This window comes from Lactuca sativa, chromosome 8 (genome assembly GCF_002870075.4).
Source record: "Lactuca sativa cultivar Salinas chromosome 8, Lsat_Salinas_v11, whole genome shotgun sequence".
Taxonomy (NCBI): domain Eukaryota; kingdom Viridiplantae; phylum Streptophyta; class Magnoliopsida; order Asterales; family Asteraceae; genus Lactuca; species Lactuca sativa.
The window spans coordinates 265515246-265538450 of NC_056630.2; positions in this window are offsets into that span (position 1 = coordinate 265515246).

The following is a 23205-nucleotide window of genomic DNA, read 5'->3' on the forward strand; positions in this document are numbered from 1 at the left end:
GCTTTCATGTATTTTAAACTCCTACTCGATAGCGCTTACACTTCGTGATGCCTTTATACACGTTATCGTCTCTATATCGCTTATACCTGTTATCGTCTCTATATCGCTTATACCTGTTATTGTCTCTATATCGCTTATACCTGGTACGCTTATACTTCACGACTCGATTTATCCACACTGTATGAATTCACACCATAATGATATGTTTCCACTTAATACACACCCAGTCGTAGTTAGATGTATGTCTGTGCGTATATAGATACATATAAGTAATGATTGAAAGACTTAGGAAGGCTCATCCGCCCTATTTCCTTTCTTCGTTGAGATGTGGTCTGGTGGGATCGGATGGCCGTCCGAAGGTCGTTTGATTTATTAGTTATATATTATGTATATGAGCATGGACATACAGGAATGCTCTAGTTGTAACACCGTAAATTTTCGAACAAATTTTTCATTTCAAAATATAGTATTTTCATTCAAAACAAGGCATAAACATTTCAAGTGTCATGTAAAAATACAAATCATCTAAATCCCAAGATCACAAAACATATTTCAGTGTGTACAGATCACGCCGGCGCCTTCCCACGGTCCTCGCTAGTACCTGAAACAAATACATAACAACTGTAAGCATAAATGCTTAGTGAGTTCCCCAATATACGACTTACGCACATACGGCTTTCCAGGCCCTGACCTTCCGGTCCATGTGTCTCAGGGGCTTCCGTCCCTGCTGGGTAAACCTTCCGGTCCTACCCACGCCGACCTTCCGGTTCACAACACAACGCCTTCCGGCCCATAACATAATCGCCTTTCGGCCCATAACATAATGCCTTCCGGCCCACATAACATACAAAGCACGTATAACAATTAACTTATCACATATAGCACATATATATCTCATATCATATCCGACCTTCCGGTCACAGTCAAACCCTTTCGGGTACAGTATAGTGAGAAGACTCACCTCGTGAGTGTCGAAAGCTAGCAAATCCCGAAGTCACTCGTACTCGATCCGCCGAGCTACAATCTCCCTATAACATCATACATCTCTTATTAACACTTTTATCTTCTAAGTTTGACTATCCCTAAGAGGTCAAACATAGGTCAACTCTGGTTAACGGTCAACGGTCAACCTGACCTGACTCGGCGAGTGCTAGGGCGACTCGGCGAGTCTAGACGTCCTCACTAATTCCCTAAGATTCCCTTTCTACTCGTCGAGTATCCTCCTTGACTCGACGAGTTTCTCCTGGAAGAATCGCGGGGCCACCCCGACTCAACTCGCCGAGTCTAAAGAACAACTCGACGAGTCCCAGTTAATCTTCAAGCTACTCGCCGAGTCTGTTCATCGGACTCGGCGAGTCCATGCCATGCAACCGCTCAAACTGCTTTCTAAGGTCAGAACTGCTCCGACCATTCATAGGTCTGGCCTTCCTAGACTGATTCATCACGTAAGGTCCTCATTTCGGTGCTCATAATACACCCCATGACTCATAATTTACATTTTGACCTAAGGCATAAGGATTCCAATCCAAAACCTCCATTGATTCACGAAATGCTCAGGCATGGGACATTCTGGACTTCCAAAGATCCCAATACAGGGTTCCAATCGTTTGGGGGACTAAGGTAACATTCAATCTAGCCACAAAAGGGTTCAATAAACCCTAAATCCATACACACATCAATCATAGAAGGATGCAATTCGAAATATTACCTGAATAACGTGCTCTCTGTGTCCCCAATCCTCAGATCGTGGCTTCCCTTGTTGTTCCCTTAACCAAGCCTTCTTCTTCCTTGCAAAACAACACTTCCAAAATCAACAATGGTCTTCAACCTTGCTTCAGACGCTCACAATCGAATTAGGGTTTCTCTCAGAGGACTCGGGTGAACAATGACGGCCATAAAGTCCCTCATATACGTCCCAAACCTGAACGGTTAGGGTTTTCGCTAAACAGCGCAGACAAGCTGAGTCCATATCCGGACTCGTCGAGTCCAGTCGCGAACCCGCGACCAGATCCGCGATCCTACTCGGCGAGTCTAGGCTCTAACTCGCCGAGTCCCCTCTTAAAACACCCAAAATCATAAATATGACAATACCTGAAATTCCGGGCTGTTACAACTCTCCCCCACTAGGACTAGACTTCGCCCTCGAAGTCTCACTCTGAAAATAGCTCCGGATGCTGCTCCCGCATCTCACGCTCCGGCTCCCAAGTCATTTCCGATCCCTTCCGGTGTTGCCACTGAACCAACACCAGAGGTACCTCCTAGTTCCTCAGAACGTTGATCTTCCGATCCCTGATGGCCACTGGTCTCTCGGCATAATTCAGGCTCGCATCCACCTGAATATCCTCTAATGGAACCACTGCCGACTCATCGGCTATACACTTCCTCAATTGCGACACATGAAAAGTGTCGTGGATCTGCCCCAACTCTGCTGGCAACTCCAAACGATAGGCTACCCGGCCTATCCTCGCAATCACACGAAATGGCCCAATATACCGGGGTCCCAACTTGCCCCTCTTCCTGAATCGAATCACTCCTTTCCAAGGAGAGACCTTCAGGAGAACGAAGTCGCCGACTTGAAACTCAAGCTCGGATCGGCGTCTGTCTGCATAACTCTTCTGTCGGCTCTGGGCGGTCAGTAACCTCTGTCTAACCTGCTGAATCTGCTCTGTAGTCTGAAGCACGATCTCGGTACTGCCCATCACTCTCTATCCCACCTCTCCCCAGCAAATGGGGGTCCGACACCTCCTTCCATACAACAGCTCAAAGGGTGGCATACCAATGCTCGAATGATGGCTGTTGTTGTAGGAAAACTCTGCCAAGGGTAAATACGTATCCTAGCTACCCCCAAAATCCAACACACATGCTCGGAGCATGTCCTCAAGCGTCTGAATCGTCCGCTCACTCTGACCGTCTGTTTGGGGGTGATATGCGGTACTAAAATGCAATCTAGTACCCAGCTCCTCATGGAATTTCTTCCAGAATCTGGAAGTGAAGCGCACATCACGGTCTGAAACAATCGAGATCGGCACCCCATGCCGAGATACCACTTCTCTCATATATATCTCCGCCAACTTCTCCGCTGGAGAACTCTCACTGATGGCAAGGAAGTGAGCGCTCTTCGTCAACCTATCCACAATCACCCAAATCCAACACACATGCTCGGAGCATGTCCTCAAGCGTCTGAATCGTCCGCTCACTCTGACCGTCTGTTTGGGGGTGATATGCGGTACTAAAATGCAATCTAGTACCCAGCTCCTCATGGAATTTCTTCCAGAATCTGGAAGTGAAGCGCACATCACGGTCTGAAACAATCGAGATCGGCACCCCATGCCGAGATACCACTTCTCTCATATATATCTCCGCCAACTTCTCCGCTGGAGAACTCTCACTGATGGCAAGGAAGTGAGCGCTCTTCGTCAACCTATCCACAATCACCCAAATTGCATCGACTCCTCTGACAGTCATTGGCAATTTGGTGATGAAATCCATGGTGATCTGTTCCCTCTTCCACTCGGGAACCTCCAATGGCTGCAACTTGCCATGCGGTCTCTGGTGCTCGGCCTTAACTCTACGGCAGGTCAAGCACCTCTCCACGAACCATGCGACGTCCCTCTTCATACAGGGCCACCAATACTCTTTCCTCAAATCCAAATACGTCTTCATAGCCCCGGGATGGATCGAGAATTTCGATCGATGAGCCTCTTCCATCAAAGTAATAAGCGTACCACCCACGAACGGTACCCAAATCCAACCCTGAAACGTCATAAGCCCTCGTCCATCCGTAACGAACTCTGAAACCAACCCAACGACCGGCTCTCTCTTCTGCATCTCTGGTCGCACGGCCTCGGCCTGTGCCCCACGAATAGCATCCAATACTGGAGCTATCATAGTCAATCTCAAACATACATCTCGCAGTGGAGTGCTCTCCGCCCTGCGGCTCAATGCATCGGCTACCACATTAGCCTTACCTGGGTGGTATAGGATCTCACAATCATAATCCTTGACCACATCCAACCACCTCCTCTGACGCATATTTAGGTTGGGCTGATCCATCAAATACTTCAAGCTCTTATGGTCCGTGTATATCGTACATCGAACCCCATACAAGTAGTAACGCCAAATCTTGAGAGCGAACACTATTGCCCCCAACTCTAAATCATGCGTGGGATATCTCGCCTCATGAGACTTCAGCTGCCTCGACGCATAAGCTATCACATGACCCCTCTGCATCAACACTGCACCCAGCCCCGAAATCGATGCATCGCAATATACTACAAAATCCTCCATCCCTTCCGGGAGAGCTAATACCGGAGCTTCGCACAACCTTTGGCGAAGTGTCTCAAAGGAGGTCTGCTGCTCGGGTCCCCATGAGAATGCAACCCCTTTTCGGGTCAATCTAGTGAGTGGCACTGTAACTTTGGAGAAGTCCTTAATGAATCTCCGATAATACCCTGCCAATCCAAGGAAACTCCTGATCTCAGAAGGTGACTTCGGCACCTCCCAACTCATCACCGCCTCAACCTTGGCCGGATCGACCAATATCCCTTCCTGATTAACAACATGTCCTAGGAATTGGACCTCCCGCAACCAGAAGTCACACTTGGAGAACTTTGCATAAAGCTTCTCCGATCTCAAAACCCCAAGGACCTCCCTCAAATGCTCCTCATGCTGCTCTCTAGATCTCGAGTACACTAGAATATCGTCGATAAATACAATCACTGACCGATCCAACATCGGCCTGCATACCCTGTTCATGAGATCCATGAACACAGCCGGGGCATTGGTGAGCCCGAAAGGCATCACCACAAACTCATAATGCCCATATCGCGTCCTAAACGCTGTCTTCTGGACGTCCTCATCCCGCACTCTCACCTGATGGTACCCTGACCTCAGATCGATCTTGGAAAACCAAGATGCTCCCTGCAACTGATCGAATAAATCATCGATCCTCGGTAACGGGTAACGGTTCTTGACCGTCAACTTGTTCAACTCCCGGTAATCAATGCACATCCGGTGTGAACCATCCTTCTTCTTGACGAACAAAATAGGTGCTCCCCACGGCGAGCTGCTCGGCCGAATGAATCCCTTCCCCAGCAACTCCTGAAGCTGCGAGGACAACTCTTGCATCTCTGGAGGTGCAAGACGATAAGGCACCTTAGCAATAGGCGCGGCCCCCGGAACCAGATCGATACCAAACTCTACTTGCCTCACAGGAGGTACTCCCGGCAACTCCTCGGGGAAAACATCTGGGAACTCCCGCACCACTGGGACCTCCTCAACTGATCTCGGTCTCTCGGAAACCTCCCGCGTATCCATCACATACGCCACAAAACCCTTACAGCCCTGCTGTAGACACTGCCTCGCCCTAGTGGCCGAACAAAAAGCTGATCCCGAACGGGTACCCTCGCCGTACACCGAAAGAACTCCCCCACTAGGGTCTCGTATAGTCACCAGCTGACGCTCACAGTCGATGACGGCGCCGAATCGGCTCAACCAGTCCATGCCCACAATGACACAGACATCACCCATCGCAATAGGAATCAGGTCAATCGGAAACTCGACCCCGAAAATCTCTAACACAACGGTTCAATCTCAGAGGCCGACTCAACGGTTCACGACTAACGCTGATATGCTGACTAAAAGCCAAGGATACAAAGGACCGACTCGCACCCGAGTCAAATAACACTAAAGCAGGCACAGAGTTCACAAGGAAAGTACCTACGCATATCCTAACATAAGCATAACATCTCGACATCAAAATAAATACATGAAATAAAGCATACCTGCCACAACATCGGGCGCAGCGCGGACCTCCTCCGCAGTCAGCTGAAAGGCTCTCCCACGAGCCCTCGGGGCCTCGGCCTTCACCGGTCGAGTCACAGTAGCTACGACAGTAGGTGTAGATCCCTGAAGAAGCTGGGGGCATTCGGCCTTCCGATGGCCTGTCTGGTTGCAATGAAAGCAAACCGTAAACCCCTTGGGGCACTCCCTAGCAATGTGCCCCTCCTTGCCACACTTGTAGCAAGCACCAGATCGACATGCCCCATCATGACCCTTGCCGCACTTTCCGCAAGTGCGGCCCTTCGGACCTCCCGTCCTCGAATCGGCAGACTTAGTCCGCTTGGCTGCCGGCTGAGACTAAGCAGGCCGCCGGTCAACCCGCTGAGACTCGGCCTCCTCCCTGGCCTGGGTCTCCAACTCAATCTCGCGCTTCCTGGCATTCGCCTGAAGCTCAGCAAATGTATGATAGGTGGAGTTTGACACAAACTCCCGAATATCCCTCCTCAAAATACCCAAGTACCGGCTCATCCGAGCCTGCTCTGTGGACACCAGCTCGGGGCAGAACATCGCCCTCTCATGAAACTTCCGCGTGATCACCGCAACCGAATCAGTACCCTGCTTGAGGGTCAAGAACTCCTGAACCAATCGTTCCCTCTCCACCGGGGGAACGTACTCATCTCTGAACATAAAGGTAAACCCCTCCCATGTCACTGCTGAAATCTCTGCCAAAGTGAAGTTCGCCGTCACGAACTTCCACCAATCCTTCGCTCCCAGACGGAGCTGGTTCAAAGCGAACCGTACCCTCAGATGCTCCGGACATGAACAAGTGTAGAAGCACCCCTCAATATCAGCGATCCACCTCATCGCAGCAATCGGGTCCTGCGTCCCATCAAACTCAGGTGGCTTCGTGTTGCTGAACTCCCGAAACAGCAACGAGTCACCCCCTTGTGGCCTGGCAGCGGCCACAGCTGCGGTAGCTGCAGCGGCTGCAGCCTCAGTCAATGCGGCGTACCGCTCCTCAAAAGTCTCCATCAAGGTGGTCTTAATAGACCCGAACATCTCCGGAATCTCAGCCCGGATCGCCGCAGCCACCTCCTCGTGAATCATCTGACGAATCTCCTCGTCACTCACATCGCTCGTACTCGCTCCGTGGCGTGGTCTAACCATGCTGTCTCTGAAATATAACATAAAACTATCAGAGACTCCATCGAGTATAATTGCACTCGATAACGCAACCCTACTCAGTCTCCGATATCCAGGGATTCTTACTTGGGTCTCCCACTGACCCGGTGTCTTCGGTAGTACGGGCCCAATACTACCGACCACACCGCATCAGCATTCATCCCAAATCTTCCTCCCCAAACCCCGGATAGTGAGTACTCTACCTCTGATATGCACTATCTATCTGCACGCTATCAAAGCATCTCATACCGACAATTCTCCCTAGACTAAGGCATCACAAATCAGGCCACTCTAGTCCTATCATGAATACCTAGTCTTCTAGCATGCATAACAATTCATATCATAACTTATCTCATAACATATCATTGTAAGGTATTTTGGGGATCTTTACCGTTCGGGCGCTGACTGATCGTACACACTGCTTCTTTCTTGTTTACCACAAAATCATTTATAAAAGTTCATGCCTTTATTTTTAAAAGTGTTTCTCAAATCCTCGGTTTGAGTTCAGTTACGCCCAAAGGTGCACCCGAATCCCTCAAACCAAGGCTCTAATACCAATTTGTAACACCGTAAATTTTCAAACAAAATTTTCATTTCAAAATATAGTATTTTCATTCAAAACAAGGCATAAACATTTCAAGTGTCATGTAAAAATACAAATCATCTAAATCCCAAGATCACAAAACATCTTTCAGTGTGTACAGATCACGCCGGCGCCTTCCCACGGTCCTCGCTAGTACCTGAAACACATACATAACAGCTGTAAGCATAAATGCTTAGTGAGTTCCCCAATATACGACTTACGCACATACGCCTTTCCAGGCCCTGACCTTCCGGTCCATGTGTCTCAGGGGGCTTCCGTCCCTGCTGGGTAAACCTTCCGGTCCTACCCACGCCGACCTTCCGGTCCACAACACAACGCCTTCCGGCCCATAACATAATCGCCTTCCGGCCCATAACATAATGCCTTCCGGCCCACATAACATACAAAGCATGTATAACAATTAACTTATCACATATAGCACATATATATCTCATATCATATCCGACCTTCCGGTCACAGTCAAACCCTTCCGGGTACAGTATAATGAGAAGACTCACCTCGTGAGTGTCGAAAGCTAGCAAATCCCGAAGTCACTCGTACTCGATCCGCCGAGCTACAATCTCCCTATAACATCATACATCTCTTATTAACACTTTTATCTTCTAAGTTTGACTATCCCTAAGAGGTCAAACATAGGTCAACTCTGGTCAACGGTCAACGGTCAACCTGACCTGACTCGGCGAGTGCTAGGGCGACTCGGCGAGTCTAGACGTCCTCACTAATTCCCTAAGATTCCCTTTCTACTCGTCGAGTATCCTCCTTGACTCGACGAGTTTCTCCTGGAAGAATCGCGGGGCCACCCCGACTCAACTCGCCGAGTCTGAAGAACAACTCGATGAGTCCCAGTTAATCTTCAAGCTACTCGCTGAGTCTGTTCATCGGACTCGGCGAGTCCATGCCATGCAACCGCTCAAACTGCTTTCTAAGGTCAGAACTGCTTCGACCATTCATAGGTCTGGCCTTCCTAGACTGATTCATCACGTAAGGTCCTCATTTCGGTGCTCATAATACACCCCATGACTCATAATTTACATTTTGACCTAAGGCATAAGGATTCCAATCCAAAACCTCCATTGATTCACGAAATGCTCAGGCATGGGACATTCTGGACTTCCAAAGATCCCAATACAGGGTTCCAATCGTTTGGGGGACTAAGGTAACATTCAATCTAGCCACAAAAGGGTTCAATAAACCCTAAATCCATATACACATCAATCATAGAAGGATGCAATTCGAAATATTACCTGAATAACGTGCTCTCTGTGTCCCTAATCCTCAGATCGTGGCTTCCCTTGTTGTTCCCTTAACCAAGCCTTCTTCTTCCTTGCAAAACAACACTTCCAAAATCAACAATGGTCTTCAACCTTGTTCTAGACGCTCACAATCGAATTAGGGTTTCTCTCAGAGGACTAGGGTGAACAATGACGGCCATAAAGTACCTCATATACATCCCAAACCTGAACGGTTAGGGTTTTCGCTAAACAGCGCAGACTCGCCGAGTCCATATCCGGACTCGTCGAGTCCAGTCGCGAACCCGCGACCAGATCCACGATCCTACTCGGCGAGTCTAGGCTCCAACTCGCCGAGTCCCCTCTTAAAACACCCAAAATCATAAATATGACAATACCTGAAATTCCGGGCTGTTACACTAGTCAGTTCAGTTAAGAGTCTCTACCTCTAGTTCAGCACTTACATTAGAAACACACTACCCACTGTTTGGAAGTCTCTACCTCTAGTTCAGCACTTACATAAGAAACCCACTATTTGGAAGTCTCTACCCACTATTTGGGATGCATCTTCAGGAAACGGCCTTCTCCGTCGTCTAGTTGGTAACCAGAATCTCCTGTAGGGAGAGCGGACATTGTGCGTATAGATCTATACAGGATTGACAACCCCGCACCCAGACTGCTAGCTACAGTCCCGGCCTACCAAGCCAATGGGTGACAAATGTCACATTTTATAGACGCTTGTAGGGCGTCTGGAACTCTAGTCAGTATGGTTACGAGTATCCCGGGTGAGAGTGCCCGACGTCCAGAAGACAGCATTCAGGACGCATTATGGGCATTATGAGTTTGTGGTGATGCCTTTTGGGCTCACCAATGCCCCGGCTGTGTTCATGGATCTCATGAACCGAGTGTGTAGGCCGATGTTGGATCGGTCAGTGATTGTGTTTATCGATGATATTCTGGTATATTCGAGATCTAGAGAGCAGCATGAGGAGCATTTGAGGGAGGTTCTTGGGGTTCTGAGATCGGAGAAGCTTTATGCAAAGTTCTCCAAGTGTGATTTCTGGTTGCGGGAGGTCCAGTTCTTAGGACATCTTGTTAACCAGGAAGGGATATTGGTCGATCCGGCCAAAGTTGAGGCGGTGATGAGTTGGGAGGTGCCGAAGTCACCCTCTGAGATCAGGAGTTTCCTTGGATTGGCGGGGTATTGTCGGAGATTTATCAAGGATTTCTCCAAGATCGCAGTGCCACTCACCAGGTTGACCCGGAAGGGTGTTGCTTTCCCATGGGGTCCCGAGCAGCAGACCTCCTTTGAGACACTTCGCCAAATGCTGTGCGAAGCCCCGGTATTAGCTCTCCCGGAAGGGATGGAGGATTTTGTAGTATATTGTGATGCATCGATTTTGGGGCTGGGAGCGGTGCTGATGCAGAGGGGGCATGTGATAAGCATATGCATCGAGGCAGCTGAAGCCTCATGAGACGAGATATCCCACCCATGATCTAGAGTTGGGGGCAGTAGTGTTCGCCCTCAAGATTTGGCGTCACTACTTGTATGGGGTTCGGTGTACGATATACACGGACCATAAGAGTTTGAGGTACTTGATGGATCAACCCAACCTAAATATGCGGCAGAGGAGGTGGTTGGATGTGGTCAAGGATTATGATTGTGAGATCCTGTACCACCTAGGCAAGGCTAATGTGGTAGCCGATGCGTTGAGCCGCAGGGCGGAGAGCACTCCACTGCAGGATGTATGTTTGAGATTGATAGTGATAGCTCCGGTACTGGATGCCATTCGTGGGGCACAGGCCGAGGCTGTGCAACCTGAGATGCAGAAGAAGGAACGGGTCGTTGGGTTGGTTTCGGAGTTCGTTACGGATGGTCGAGGGCTGATGACTTTTCAGGGTCGGATTTGGGTACCGTTTGTGGGCGGTACGCGTACTACTTTGATGGAGGAAGCGCATCGATTGAAATTCTCAATTCATCCCGGGGCTACGAAGATGTATTTGGATTTGAGGAAGGAGTATTGGTGGCCCTGTATGAAGAGGGACGTCGCATGGTTTGTTGAGAAGTGCTTGACCTGCCGTAGGGTTAAGCCGCACGGCAAGTTGCAGCCATTGGAGGTTCCCGAGTGGAAGTGGGAACAGATCACTATGGACTTCATCACCAAATTGCCAAGGACTGCCAGAGGAGTTGATGCAATTTGGGTGATTGTGGACAGGTTGACGAAGAGCGCTCACTTCCTTGCCATCAGTGAGAGTTCTTCGGCAGAGAAGTTGGCGGAGGTGTATGTGAGGGAAGTAGTATCTCGGCATGGGGTGCCAATCTCAATTGTTTCAGACCGTGATGTGCGTTTCACTTCTAGATTCTGGAAGAAGTTTCATGAGGAATTGGGTACTAGACTGCATTTTAGTACCGCATATCACCCCCAGACAGACGGTCAGAGTGAGCGGACGATTCAGACGCTTGAGGACATGCTCCGAGCATGTGTGTTGGATTTTGGGGGTAGCTGGGATACGTATTTACCCTTGGCAGAGTTTTCCTACAACAACAGCCATCATTCGAGCATTGGTATGCCACCCTTTGAGATGTTGTACGGGAGGAGGTGTCGGACCCCCATTTGTTGGGGAGAAGTTGGGCAGAGAGTGATGGGCAGTACAGAGATCATGCTTCAGACGACAGAGCAGATTCAGCAGGTCAGACAGAGGTTGCTGACCGCCCAGAGCCGACAGAAGAGTTATGAGGGCAGACGCCGGTCTGAGCTTGAGTTTCAGGTCGGCGATCTCGTTCTCCTGAAGGTCTTTCCTTGGAAAGGAGTGATTCGATTCAGGAAGAGGGGCAAATTGGGGCCCCGATATATTGGTCCATTCCGTGTGATTGCGAGGGTAGGCCGGGTAGCCTATCGTTTGGATTTGCCAGCAGAGTTGGGGCAGATTCATGACACTTTTCATGTGTCGCAGCTGAGGAAGTGTATAGCCGATGAGTCGGCAATGGTTCCATTAGAGGATATTCAGGTTGACGCAAGCCTGAATTACGCCGAGAGGCCGGTGGCCATCAGAGTTCAGGAGATCAAGGTTCTGAGGAACAAGGAGGTACCCTTGGTGTTGGTTCAGTGGCAACATCGGAAGGGATCAGAGATGACCTGGGAGCCGGAGCGTGAGATGCGTGAGCAGCATCCGGAGCTATTTTCAGAGCGAGACTTCGAGGGCGAAGTCTAGTTCCAGTGGGGGAGAGTTGTAACAGCCCGGATTTCCAGGTATCTTTTATGCTTTAAATTTTGATGTTTTGTGAGCGGACTCGGCGAGTTGGAGCTCAGACTCGCCGAGTAGGATCGCGATTCTGGACGCGGGTTCGCGCTTGGACTCGGCGAGTCCAAGGTATGGACTCGGTGAGTCCGCGCTGTTTAATGAAACCCTAATTTCTCGGGTTTGGGACCTATTTAAAGGGCCTTATGGCCGTCATTTGTGCTCACCAGTCCCTTGAGTGAAACCCTAGCGAGTGTGAGCGTTTGGAGCAAAGTAGGAGGCCATTATTGATCTTGGAGGTGTCATCTTGCAAGAGAAAAGGAGAATCAGCTAAGGGGAAACAAGAGGAGCCACTTCCTGAGGGTTTCGGGACCAGAACATCACATTTGAGGTACCATCTTCGAAGCTATACTCTGCTATGTTGATGTTATATTGATTTAGGGCTTATTGAGCCCTTTTGTGGCTAGATCTAGTGCTCCCTTGGTCCCTTAAGCGATTTAGATTATAGATCTGGACCCTTGGAGGTCCAGAGTGTCCCTTTACCCAAGCTTTTCGTGAATCAATGGGGGGTTTTGGATTGGAATCCTTATGCCTAAGGTCAAAATACCATTTATGAGCCATGGTTGTGTTATGAACACCAAGATAAGGACTTTACGTGATGAATCAGTTTAGGAAGGCCAGATCTATGAATTGTTGGAGCGGATCTGACCTTAGAAGCAAGTTTGAGTGGTTGCATGGCATGGACTCGCCGAGTCCGACGAACAGACTCGGCGAGTAGCTTGAAGATTGCCCTTAGATCATTCAGTGAGTGGTCCTGCCGAGTTATAGGTTGACTCAATGAGTCGGGGCGAGTTAGAGAGGGTTGACAGGTGGACTGAGTCGAACTGGGACTCGCCGAGTTGTTCTTGAGACTCGGCGAGTTGAGTTGGGGTGGCCCCGTGAGTCTTCCAGGTGGAACTCGTCGAGTCAGGGGAGTACTCGACGTGTCAAAAAGGGGAATCCTAGAGTGTTGGTGAAAACGTCTAGACTCGCCGAGTCGCCCTAGTGCACTTGCCGAGTCCAGTCAAAGTTGACCATTGACCGTTGACCGTTGACCAGAGTTGACTAGTGTTGACTTGAAAAGGGTAGTCAACCTTAGTGGTAAAAGTGTTAATAAGAGACGTATGATGTTATAGGGGGATTGTAGCTCGGAGGATCGAGCACGAGTGATTCCGGGATTTGCTAGCTGTCGATATCCACGAGGTGAGTGCTCTCACTATACTGTGCCCGGAAGGGTTTTGACTGTGTGACCGGAAGGTCGGATATAGTATGAAATATATGTGCTATATGTGATATGCTAATTGTTATATGTTCTATGTATGATATGCTTGATATGGGCCGGAAGGCATTATGTTATGGGCCGGAAGGCAAATATGTTATGGGCCGGAAGGCGTTGTATTGTGGACCGTAAGGTTGGCGTGGGTAGGACCAGAAGGTTTACCCAGTCGGGACGAAAGTCCCCTGAGACACATGGACCGGAAGGTCGGGGCCTAGAAAGGCGTATGTGCGTAGGTTGTATTTTGGGGAACTCACTAAGCATTTATGCTTATAGTTTTTGTGTATGTGTTTCAGGTACTAGCGAGAACCGTGGGAAGGCGCCGGCGTGATCTGTACACACTGATAGACGATTTATGATCTTCGGATTTATGTGATTTGTACTATGACATGATACATTGGATCTTTATGCCTTATTTGGATGAAAATACATTTTTAAGAAATGAAAATTTTGTTTTAAAATTTCCGTTGTTACAAAAGAAAATATTGGATTTTCTGGAAAGAACTCTAATACACAGTAAACACTTAAACTACTACTTTATAAAGTTATTTGAATAAATGTCACTAAATACTTATGAACTCACCAGCATTTGTAAAAATGCTGATACTCGCTTTTCAAATAACTTGTATTCTCATATCAGCAATTAGATAGGTACACCCCCGGAGTTGTTGATGAAGATAGCTTAGTACCTTGCTGTACTTTATATATATTTGCATGTATTACTTAATACTTTGTAAAGTAACCATGTAAAATTATTACTATTAATGCAATGTTTTGTTGTACTTTGATTACTATAATGCATGTGTTGTGATACTTGACATGACGTCATCCACCCCAGAACGTTTCTGCCATTCCGGTTTTGGGGTGTGACAGATTGGTATCGGAGCATTGTTTATAGTGAGCTATGTATATCAATTCATAAAAGATATACAGCCTATAAACACAAAGGGATAAAACACTCTGACTAAGAATTATACTTTAAAATATAGCCATATTTTACCAAAGTATAATAACATCCAGAATCTAAACACTCGAACAAAAGTATCACAAGAAGAACAATAATAAAAGTCTTCGGATGTTGAGCACTACAGCCAAACCTGGGTAGTTATGTAATCGTAAGCTGGAATAAATGTAACCTGATCAACTACATTTATTCGAGATGCGATGAACGTGTGCTTGGGAGTGATAGTGGTGTTGCAACAGGTCTGAAACTTACCAACTAGGAATGCTAGAGCCAAACATAAAGTTAAAATACTATAGGAGTATTTTAGAACACTAAAAGATTCACACTAATCCCAAAATTCATACTCAGAAGATAAGAAGAAAACAAGAATTAAAATACCATAGGGGTATTTTAGGAAACATAAACAACCTTGCGTGAAGAACAAAAAAATCCTTATTGATATACCTACAACTATAGAGGGTGTACTCCCAAGGTTATATATAATAAGGGTCCCATAGGCTAAGAATGTGTGGTTTCACTCTACTTCCTTTTCCTTGTTTGGATGTGGATTCTGAGTAGTATCACATATTCGAAGGCCTATCGGATCTAAGTTATATATGATTTGTATACCCTGTGTAATCGTAGCAGGACTCGATATGGATCATATAGTGAAATGTTAATAATCTCTTAGGATTCTTTAGACATTTCCATTCTCGCGCGAACCCTGTGGACAACCCTATCCACTTCAGTACTCAGCAGAAGAGTTGATTTAGATCCAGAAGAGGTTCATTGAGAAGATTTCCGGTTCGGAAATAAATGAGCCGGGTCGAGACTATTGAATGCACCAAGTGCCTATATCTTTTAGGGACAGTGGTGAGAGATTCGCCTAAGCTTCCGAGATTCCAGTCATCCGTCGTGAAGCGATGACACCCAGAGTCAGATTCGGAGGCAAGGCGGAGTAGAGATTCAATATGTCCATACGAGGAAAGAACCCTAGGTAACTAGCCGAAGGAAACCAATGCCGATTCCAGTCAAAGATACGAGGTTGACCGAGGGAGCCAGTACATGGAACCCGAGAATTGTCTTTTCCTCGTGTTCGTCACGCTAATACACCCATAAAATAATACAATTTAGTGAGTTAGTGGTTACACTACTCACGCTATGTGTTAGGTAAATCGTCGTTTCCCGTTGCCAGATACACGATTAGGGCGGATCCCCGCATCTCTATTGAGAGAATTTAGTCATTTGCCCTTGTGAGCCTCTCTTTCTGCAGTTTCGTTCCGAACTGTTCTCAAATCTCTCCAGGCGGGAGAGCGAAACCTTTCCCAGTATAAAGGTAACTTAGTAGGAACGACTCGCATCTTATGGCCTTTTCCGATACTCATACACCTACTTCGATTACCAGGACTACATCATAGGGATGTAGGTCGACACTCAGACGACCAGTACCCAAGGCACGGGAAAATGTTTATGCCTAATAACAGTCAGGACAGATATGTCCAGGGTAAGCCATCATCTCTCATTACCTTGTATTCCTTTCCGTGTAGGAAAACCATGCCACCAAAGAAGCGTAACCAATCCACAAGGAAGAAACCTGCTCTCTTATTCGATGAAGCTACGTTCCAAGCTGCAGTCTCAGCAGCCGTAGCAACTGTCATGGCTCACCTGAATGCTAACACCGCCAATGTTAGCAAGGGCACTGTCGGGATTTCCAATCCTGGCGATGGACAGCAACAACCAACACTTTCATACCCAATCACCCAATAACCTTCACCGAACCCACTAAAGAGAAAACTCAAGATTGAGGAGGGAAGTACCTCGGCTCAAGGACCTTCTGAAAGGCGACGAGCTAAGGCAATCTATACCCCTGTCAATCCTTCCCTCCCGACCTCAAGAAGACCATACCTAGGAGACCTTCCCCACTGCAGCAAGTGCAGCTACCATCATCATGGTGCCTGCCGGGAACTCTTATGTGCTAGGTGCAACATGAAGGGGCATACTGCTCGTGTATGCAGAACTCCGGTGGAGTGTATTGCATCGATCACTAATGCGGCGACCCGTCCCGTTTGTCACCTATGTGGTGAAATAGGACATTTCAAGAAGGATTGCCCAGCTGAAGGAAACAACAAAGACACAGGAGGAGCCTAACTCTACTGCTTAGAGAGAAGCATCAAGGAACTCGTTAGATTTTGGTACGTCTCTCGATCTCGGATAACTAAACTAAAAACAATAAAAGATCAATTCAAAATGTAAATTCTTCCCAGTAAGGCGAAAGTCGCAGCACTGTTCTAAGATTTAAAAATTCATCAGGTAAAACTGTAATGGCTAAACATATACGTTATGGCCATGTATATTTAAGATGGACAGACCTAGAGTGAGTGAATGCCGCCTCATTTCCTGTTCCTTGTTTGGTTGTGGATTTAGGGCGGGGTCGCTCAGTCAACAGTCCTCCCCACCTTAAATATACATGACTAGTATATGTGATGCGATTATAGAAATGCCTTGTGAGAATTCATTCATGAAAAGATACTTTATTCGGAAACACTTAGGACCCTCTATAGTTCCGCATCGACTCTATCGGTCCAAGTATCCGCGGTAGTGATACATAGGACGAAACCCGAGACGCCTAGAACTTGTGTGCCTGTTCGGCACATGACTCTATCGATCTTCATTATATATCATGTCGGAGTGCGCCAACTTCGACGCCTCTATTGATCATGGTTCGACTTCGTGCAACCACGTGGACATTCTTATTGTTGTGTAAAAAGATCTTTCTCCGTAGCCTTGTCGGCAAATAAAGGTTCTCCCGAACCCAAACCTAACACAAATAAATCAAACCTAATGGGATCCGTCAATCGTCCCTCTTATCTCAAACCTTCCGAAGCACCCAAGAGAGGATACCCCGCGCCGTTGACCGACCTCTCGTAGTCAGACGGAAACCGAAGCGAAAGACACTGTAGATACTCTAGAAGATGATAACCATCCGAAGCGTACTTCATAGTTTCCCCCAGAAAGACCCCTCGCACCTCGCACGTCAGGTTCGTAAGCATAGAGATTAGAACTCATAAGGAATGACCACCATAACCAGGTATAGGCGTAAAGGTGGTATACCATTGAGATCAAAAAGATTTAAGGTGTGTGTTTCCTCCCTACTCCGTGTTCCTCGTCGGGTTGTGGGTTTGGGGTGGAGTCGCACAGCTGAACATCCTGCCGACCTCAATTGTATACTGCTTGCATACACCAAGTATTGTTGGTTAGGCTAAGTATGAGCTCTACCACGAACCTGTTAGCAAAACCTTTCACCCTATTCCATAACATAGGAGCCGGAGTCAAGAGAATCACTGCGGGTTAAGCTAGTAAAGTTCCAAGTGATGAGACCCTATACTCACTAGAATTGACCTAGACCGAGGAAACTCAGAACCTTCGGAAGAGTAGTTGCAGTAGATGCTCTTACTACTCAGGCACCTTGCCCACCCTGTTATAGACAGGTAGTGCCTATCACCCTCCACCCTCTCGCATGGAGGAAATCGTCGTCACCCTGTAGACGATGAAATACACTCTCCGAAGTGAACACTAGGATACCGAGAACCACAGGATAACCTCCGCAGCCAAGAATAATCGATCAAGGTGCGAAAGTAGTTGCGTTAAGCCTCATGTCCCGGATCCCGAAGAGGTTATAGACTTGACACCAGCCCTGGTGTTAGTCGAAGGATTATGCAGGAGCATAAGCTTTCCACGCTAGAATAAACCAAATTCTTAGAGATTCATTGGACTATTAGGTGTTCCACGGATACTATCCCGCGCATAAATAGTAGAACCACCTCCCGAAATAGTCCAACACTCGTCTAGTGAAACCCTATCTCCCCGACCCTAAGGGTTTCCGTGTCTCAAGATTCATTGGTGCAGGTCCATTTTGCACAAGCTTGAAATAGACACTCTACAGCAGACAGATAACTGTAGATACGCAACCTTCTCGATGATCTAGAAAGTCTCTATCAGCTAGTTAACAGAAAACACGAAACCAAAGACCACTCGAGATTCCTAAGAACCAACCTGAAGGACTACACACACATTACGAGTGAGAACGTTAGGAACTTCGAATGGCGATCACACGAGTAAGGATCTTGCCATAGAAGTACACTATGTTCTAAGTGCTGAAAAGCTCTACCCTTCCGAGAGCTTAGGACCATATTAGGATTCTTATGGAGATTTGGTCCAACCCTTTTCAGGCCGCTACTACTTTCGGATATACCACAAGATTCACACCCGATCGATCCACTTCTTAGACTTGATATGTGATTTCCCGACAACACTATTCGTGCCTCACTCATCTAGACATAATCCATTGAGAACCCTAACCTTGTAGATACACCAGTCGGAACCCACTAGTTACACGAGACGAAATCCGCATCCCATACGTGAAGGTCTGTTGGAATGACAAACACAGACTAAAGTTCATTTGGGAATGTGAGGACAAACATAATAGGAAGTACTCTCGTACCTCTACTTGGCCATTCATACCTACTTCCTTGCCTAGACCTGAATTTCGGGACGAAATTCCCTCTAACGGGGGGATGATGTGACAACCCAAGTTGTTCCGTTACATTTCCCCGTTACCGTTAACAGAATATTCCAGTTTATAAAAATTCCGTTAATTAGAGGTCGTCAATTTAATAAACATTTCATTTGTTATATTTATTTATGTCGTTAAGTCGTGATAAAAGAAAATAAAAACTTGTATTGCACATTTCCATTTAGTTGGAAAAGTTAGTTTTTATTATTACGACCACTAAATCGGGTGCGACCAAAAGCCCCGTATAACGACAGTATCGGGTAGAATTTCACTGAGCTCCAACTCCCACCCATATATATAGGGGAGTAAACTCCATTTGGAGCTTTTCCACCCTCTCTCTCTCTCTATACTCTCTCTAGACCCGTTTTCGCCCCAAATCCGCAACCAATCGCTTCCAAATCGTAAGTCCGCTAATCCTAGCTTGTTCTAAACATATTGATTCATGTTTATAGCTTAGAAATCGGACATAGAAGCTGTGAAAGAGGATTTTACGGCCTAGGCTCCTCCTTAGGCCGTAAACCCCTAAATCAAGGCCAAAATGACCCAAACTTGTCCCTAAAGGCTTGGAAATAAATTAGGGATTTAGCCTAGGAGTGTTTAAACATTAAAACACATGGTTTTAGGGGGTAAAAGAGAGTTTACGACCCAGGCATATGCCAAGGCCGTAAACACCTCTTAAACATGTCAAAAAGCCCCAAAAACACTCCCAAACCACCCTTGGACTTAGTACATAATTTAGGGACTTGGAATTTTGGGTTTAGATCATTTAAATCATGAATTTTGAGGAATAAAAAGGAGTAAACCAAGGCTCATTCTTGGGCCGTAAACCCCTCAAACATGGGGAGTAAACACCTTTTAACATGTCAAAATGCCTTAAAACTCAACCAATAGCCTTGTGGTAAATCCTAGAACCATCTAAAAATAGTTAGGAGGCCTTAAACATATCAAAATGTATCATACAAGAGTTTACGGCCATGGCACATACCCTTAGGCCGTAAACTCATAAAAGTATGTTAAATGATGCCCTTAAATCATCCCAAGGCTTGGAAAAATTACTAGAATCACATGTGATTGCTTTAAGTGCCTCAAATCAATTATCCTTAACCATAGGAGAGTTTATGGCCGTAAACTCCAAGTTTACAGCCGTGAGCTCCCTTGTAAACTCCAAGGCATTTTAGAAATTCATACCAACAATTCCCAAGTCCAAACAAGCCATTAAACACTCAAAATCGCACCAACATGAGTTCACGGCCGTGAACTCGTGTATGTATGTGTTATGTGGCTGTAAACTCCCTTAAATGTTTACTCTTGGGGAGTAAACTCAAATCCCAAGTCCCTAGTGCCATTACACGTCCGTAGATGTCACCCGGGTCACTCCAAACGCTAGTTTTGAGGTGTTTAACCTCGTTGGAGTGTAATGTTCCATATAATTAGTGAATGTATATCTAATTAATTATATATGGACATTATTACATTTTACATAGGGACATCGCGAGTAATCAAGCCCCGAACGCCCAAACGGCACCTTCGTCGAACTTACTTACACCAGGTGAGTTCATACCCCTGAATGAACCTTTTAAATGTTTTTACATGTTTTATAGGGGGGGGGGAATACAAGTTAAACATGTCAGTTATCATATCACATGTTGTGACAACCCAAGTGTTCCCGTTACATTTTCCCCGTTACCATTAACGGAATATTCCACTGTATAAAAGTTCCGTTAGTTAGAGGGCGTTAAGTTAATAAACATTCCATTTGTTTATAATTAAAATGCCGTTAAGTCGTGATAAAAGGGAATAAAAACACATGACACACATTTCCATTAAATTGGAAAATGTCAAGTTTTATTATTACGACCACTAAATCGGGTGCGACCAAAAGCCCCGTTTAACGGCAGTATCGGGTAAAATTCCACTGAGCCCCGGCTGTGAAACCTATTTAAGGGTGAGTGGAGTCCATTGGAGACTTTTTACACTCTCTCTCTATATCCTCTCTCTAGACCCGTTTTCGCCCCGAATCCGCAACCAAACGCTTCCAAATTGTAAGTCCGCTTACCCTAGCGTATTCTAAACGTATTGATTTATGTTTATAGCCCAAAAATCATCCAAGAAGGCATGGTATAAGGAGTTTACGGCCCAGGAACATTCTAGGGCCGTAAACCCCTAAAATGGTGCCAAACATGCCTTTAAACTTGTCCATAAGCTTAGAAACTATTAGGGGAATTAGGCTAGGGGTGTTTTAACATAAAAACTCAAGGATTTAGGACACAAGGGAGAGTTTACGGCCCAAGCACATGCTTAGGCCGTAAACCCCTCAAGTCATAGTCCCAAATGTGCACCAAACTCATCCTAGGGCTTATTACATAATTTAGGGACTTATTCTCTTGAGTTTAAACCATTGAAACACTCCAAAATGATTTATTAAAGGGAGTTTACGGCCCAGACAAGGGTCAAGGCCGTAAACACCCTTAAACATGCCCAAAATAATTGTTTTGTCCCCCAAATGGCCTTATACATTTACCATAAAATACTAGGAGGGGATTTAAGGGCTTAAACTCAAGGAAATGAGGGATGACTTGGAGTTTACGGCCCAAGAATTTATCTAGGCTGTAAACTCCCCAAAACCCACTCAAATGTTGGTTTTAATCCCCCCAAAATAGCATCAAACATCATAGAAAAATTCTAGAAAGGCAATAGGGGCTTTAAACTTCCCAAAACTCTAAGGATTAGAGTTTACGGCCGTAAACTCCTTTAGGAGTGGTCCTTTGGCCGTAAACTCCTTTAGGAGTGGTCCTTTGGCCGTAAACTCATAGAACATGCCCTTAGAGGCCTCAAACCCACTCATGCCTTTTGGGAAAAGTGGTCCATGTTAATGCTTTAAATCCATTCACACACTTGATATTTGAGTTTAGCAAAGTTCCACAACTGATAAGAGACCCTTAGCACCCTTAAACGCTACCCGGGACCCCAAACACTCAACCAAAAGTGTTTTCCGCTCCTTTGAGCGTGTATAATTGTTTAATTAGTATTAAATATACTAATTGTATGTGAACATATGTTATCATATGTTAAATAGGTCATTGTGTGTGTTAAAGTCCTTGCGTGACACCGAACGCCTAAACGGCACTTTCGTCGGACCTACTTACACCAGGTGAGTTCATACCCCTGAATGAACCTTTTAAATGTTTTTTTTAAATGTTTTATAGGGGGGATACAAGTTAAACATGTCAGTTATCATAACCAATCACATGTGATTGATAACCCGCATGCACAAGATTTTACCACTGTAAACTGTTTTACCGAGTAGGACACTATAAATGGCTTTCAAAAAGGGTTTTTCAATTGTTCAAGTTCTTACTTTTATTGCTTATCAAAGATTCATTTTCAAACTGATTTATAAAAGATTCCCAAAGATTTCTAAAGGTTTTCACACTTATTTTATCAAAGAATACAAATGCAATTTTCCTGAGTAATAAAGTTTTCAAAGGTTTTCATGAATACTTTTAATGGTTAGTTACTGCTGCTTCGCTTATACTTATTTTATACTCCTACTCTGTAACGCTTTCACTTATACCTGAAGTCACTTATACCTAATGACGCTTATACTTATTCACGCTCTTACTTAGTGATACGAGTCTACTTCGCTTATACTTGAGATCGACTCTACATCACTTATACTCGATACGCTCTTACTTCACTTGTTGCCATCTCCACTTCGCGATATGCTTATACTTATTCGACACTTATACTTCACTTGCGACCGCTCTTACTTCACTTGTTAGACACTCCTACTTCACGAGAATCACTTTTACTTGATACCCACTCAAGCATAGTTAGATGTATGTCTGTGCTTGTATAGATGCATATAAATAATGGTTGAAGGACTTAGGAAGGCTTGTCCGCCCTATTTCCTTTTCTTCGTATGTGGTCTGGTGGGATCGGATGTCCATCCAAAGGTCGTTTGATTCATTAGTTATATATTATGTACACAAGCATGGACATACGGGTTTACTTCAGTCAGTTCAGTTAAGAGTCTCTACCTCAAGTCTACACTTACATTAGAAACCCACTATTGGGAAGTCTCTACCTCTAGTTCTGCACTTTCATTAGAAACCCACTATTTGGGATGCATCTTCAAGACACGGCCTTCTCCGTCGTCTAGTTGGTAACCAGAGTCTCCTGTAGGGAGAGCGGACATTGTGTGTATAGATCTATACGGGATTGACACCCCCACACCCTGACTGCTAGCTACAGTCCACGGCTCACCAAGCCAAGGGGTGACAAATGTCACATTATATAGGCGCTTGTAGGGCGTCTGGTACTCTAGTGTCGGTTAGT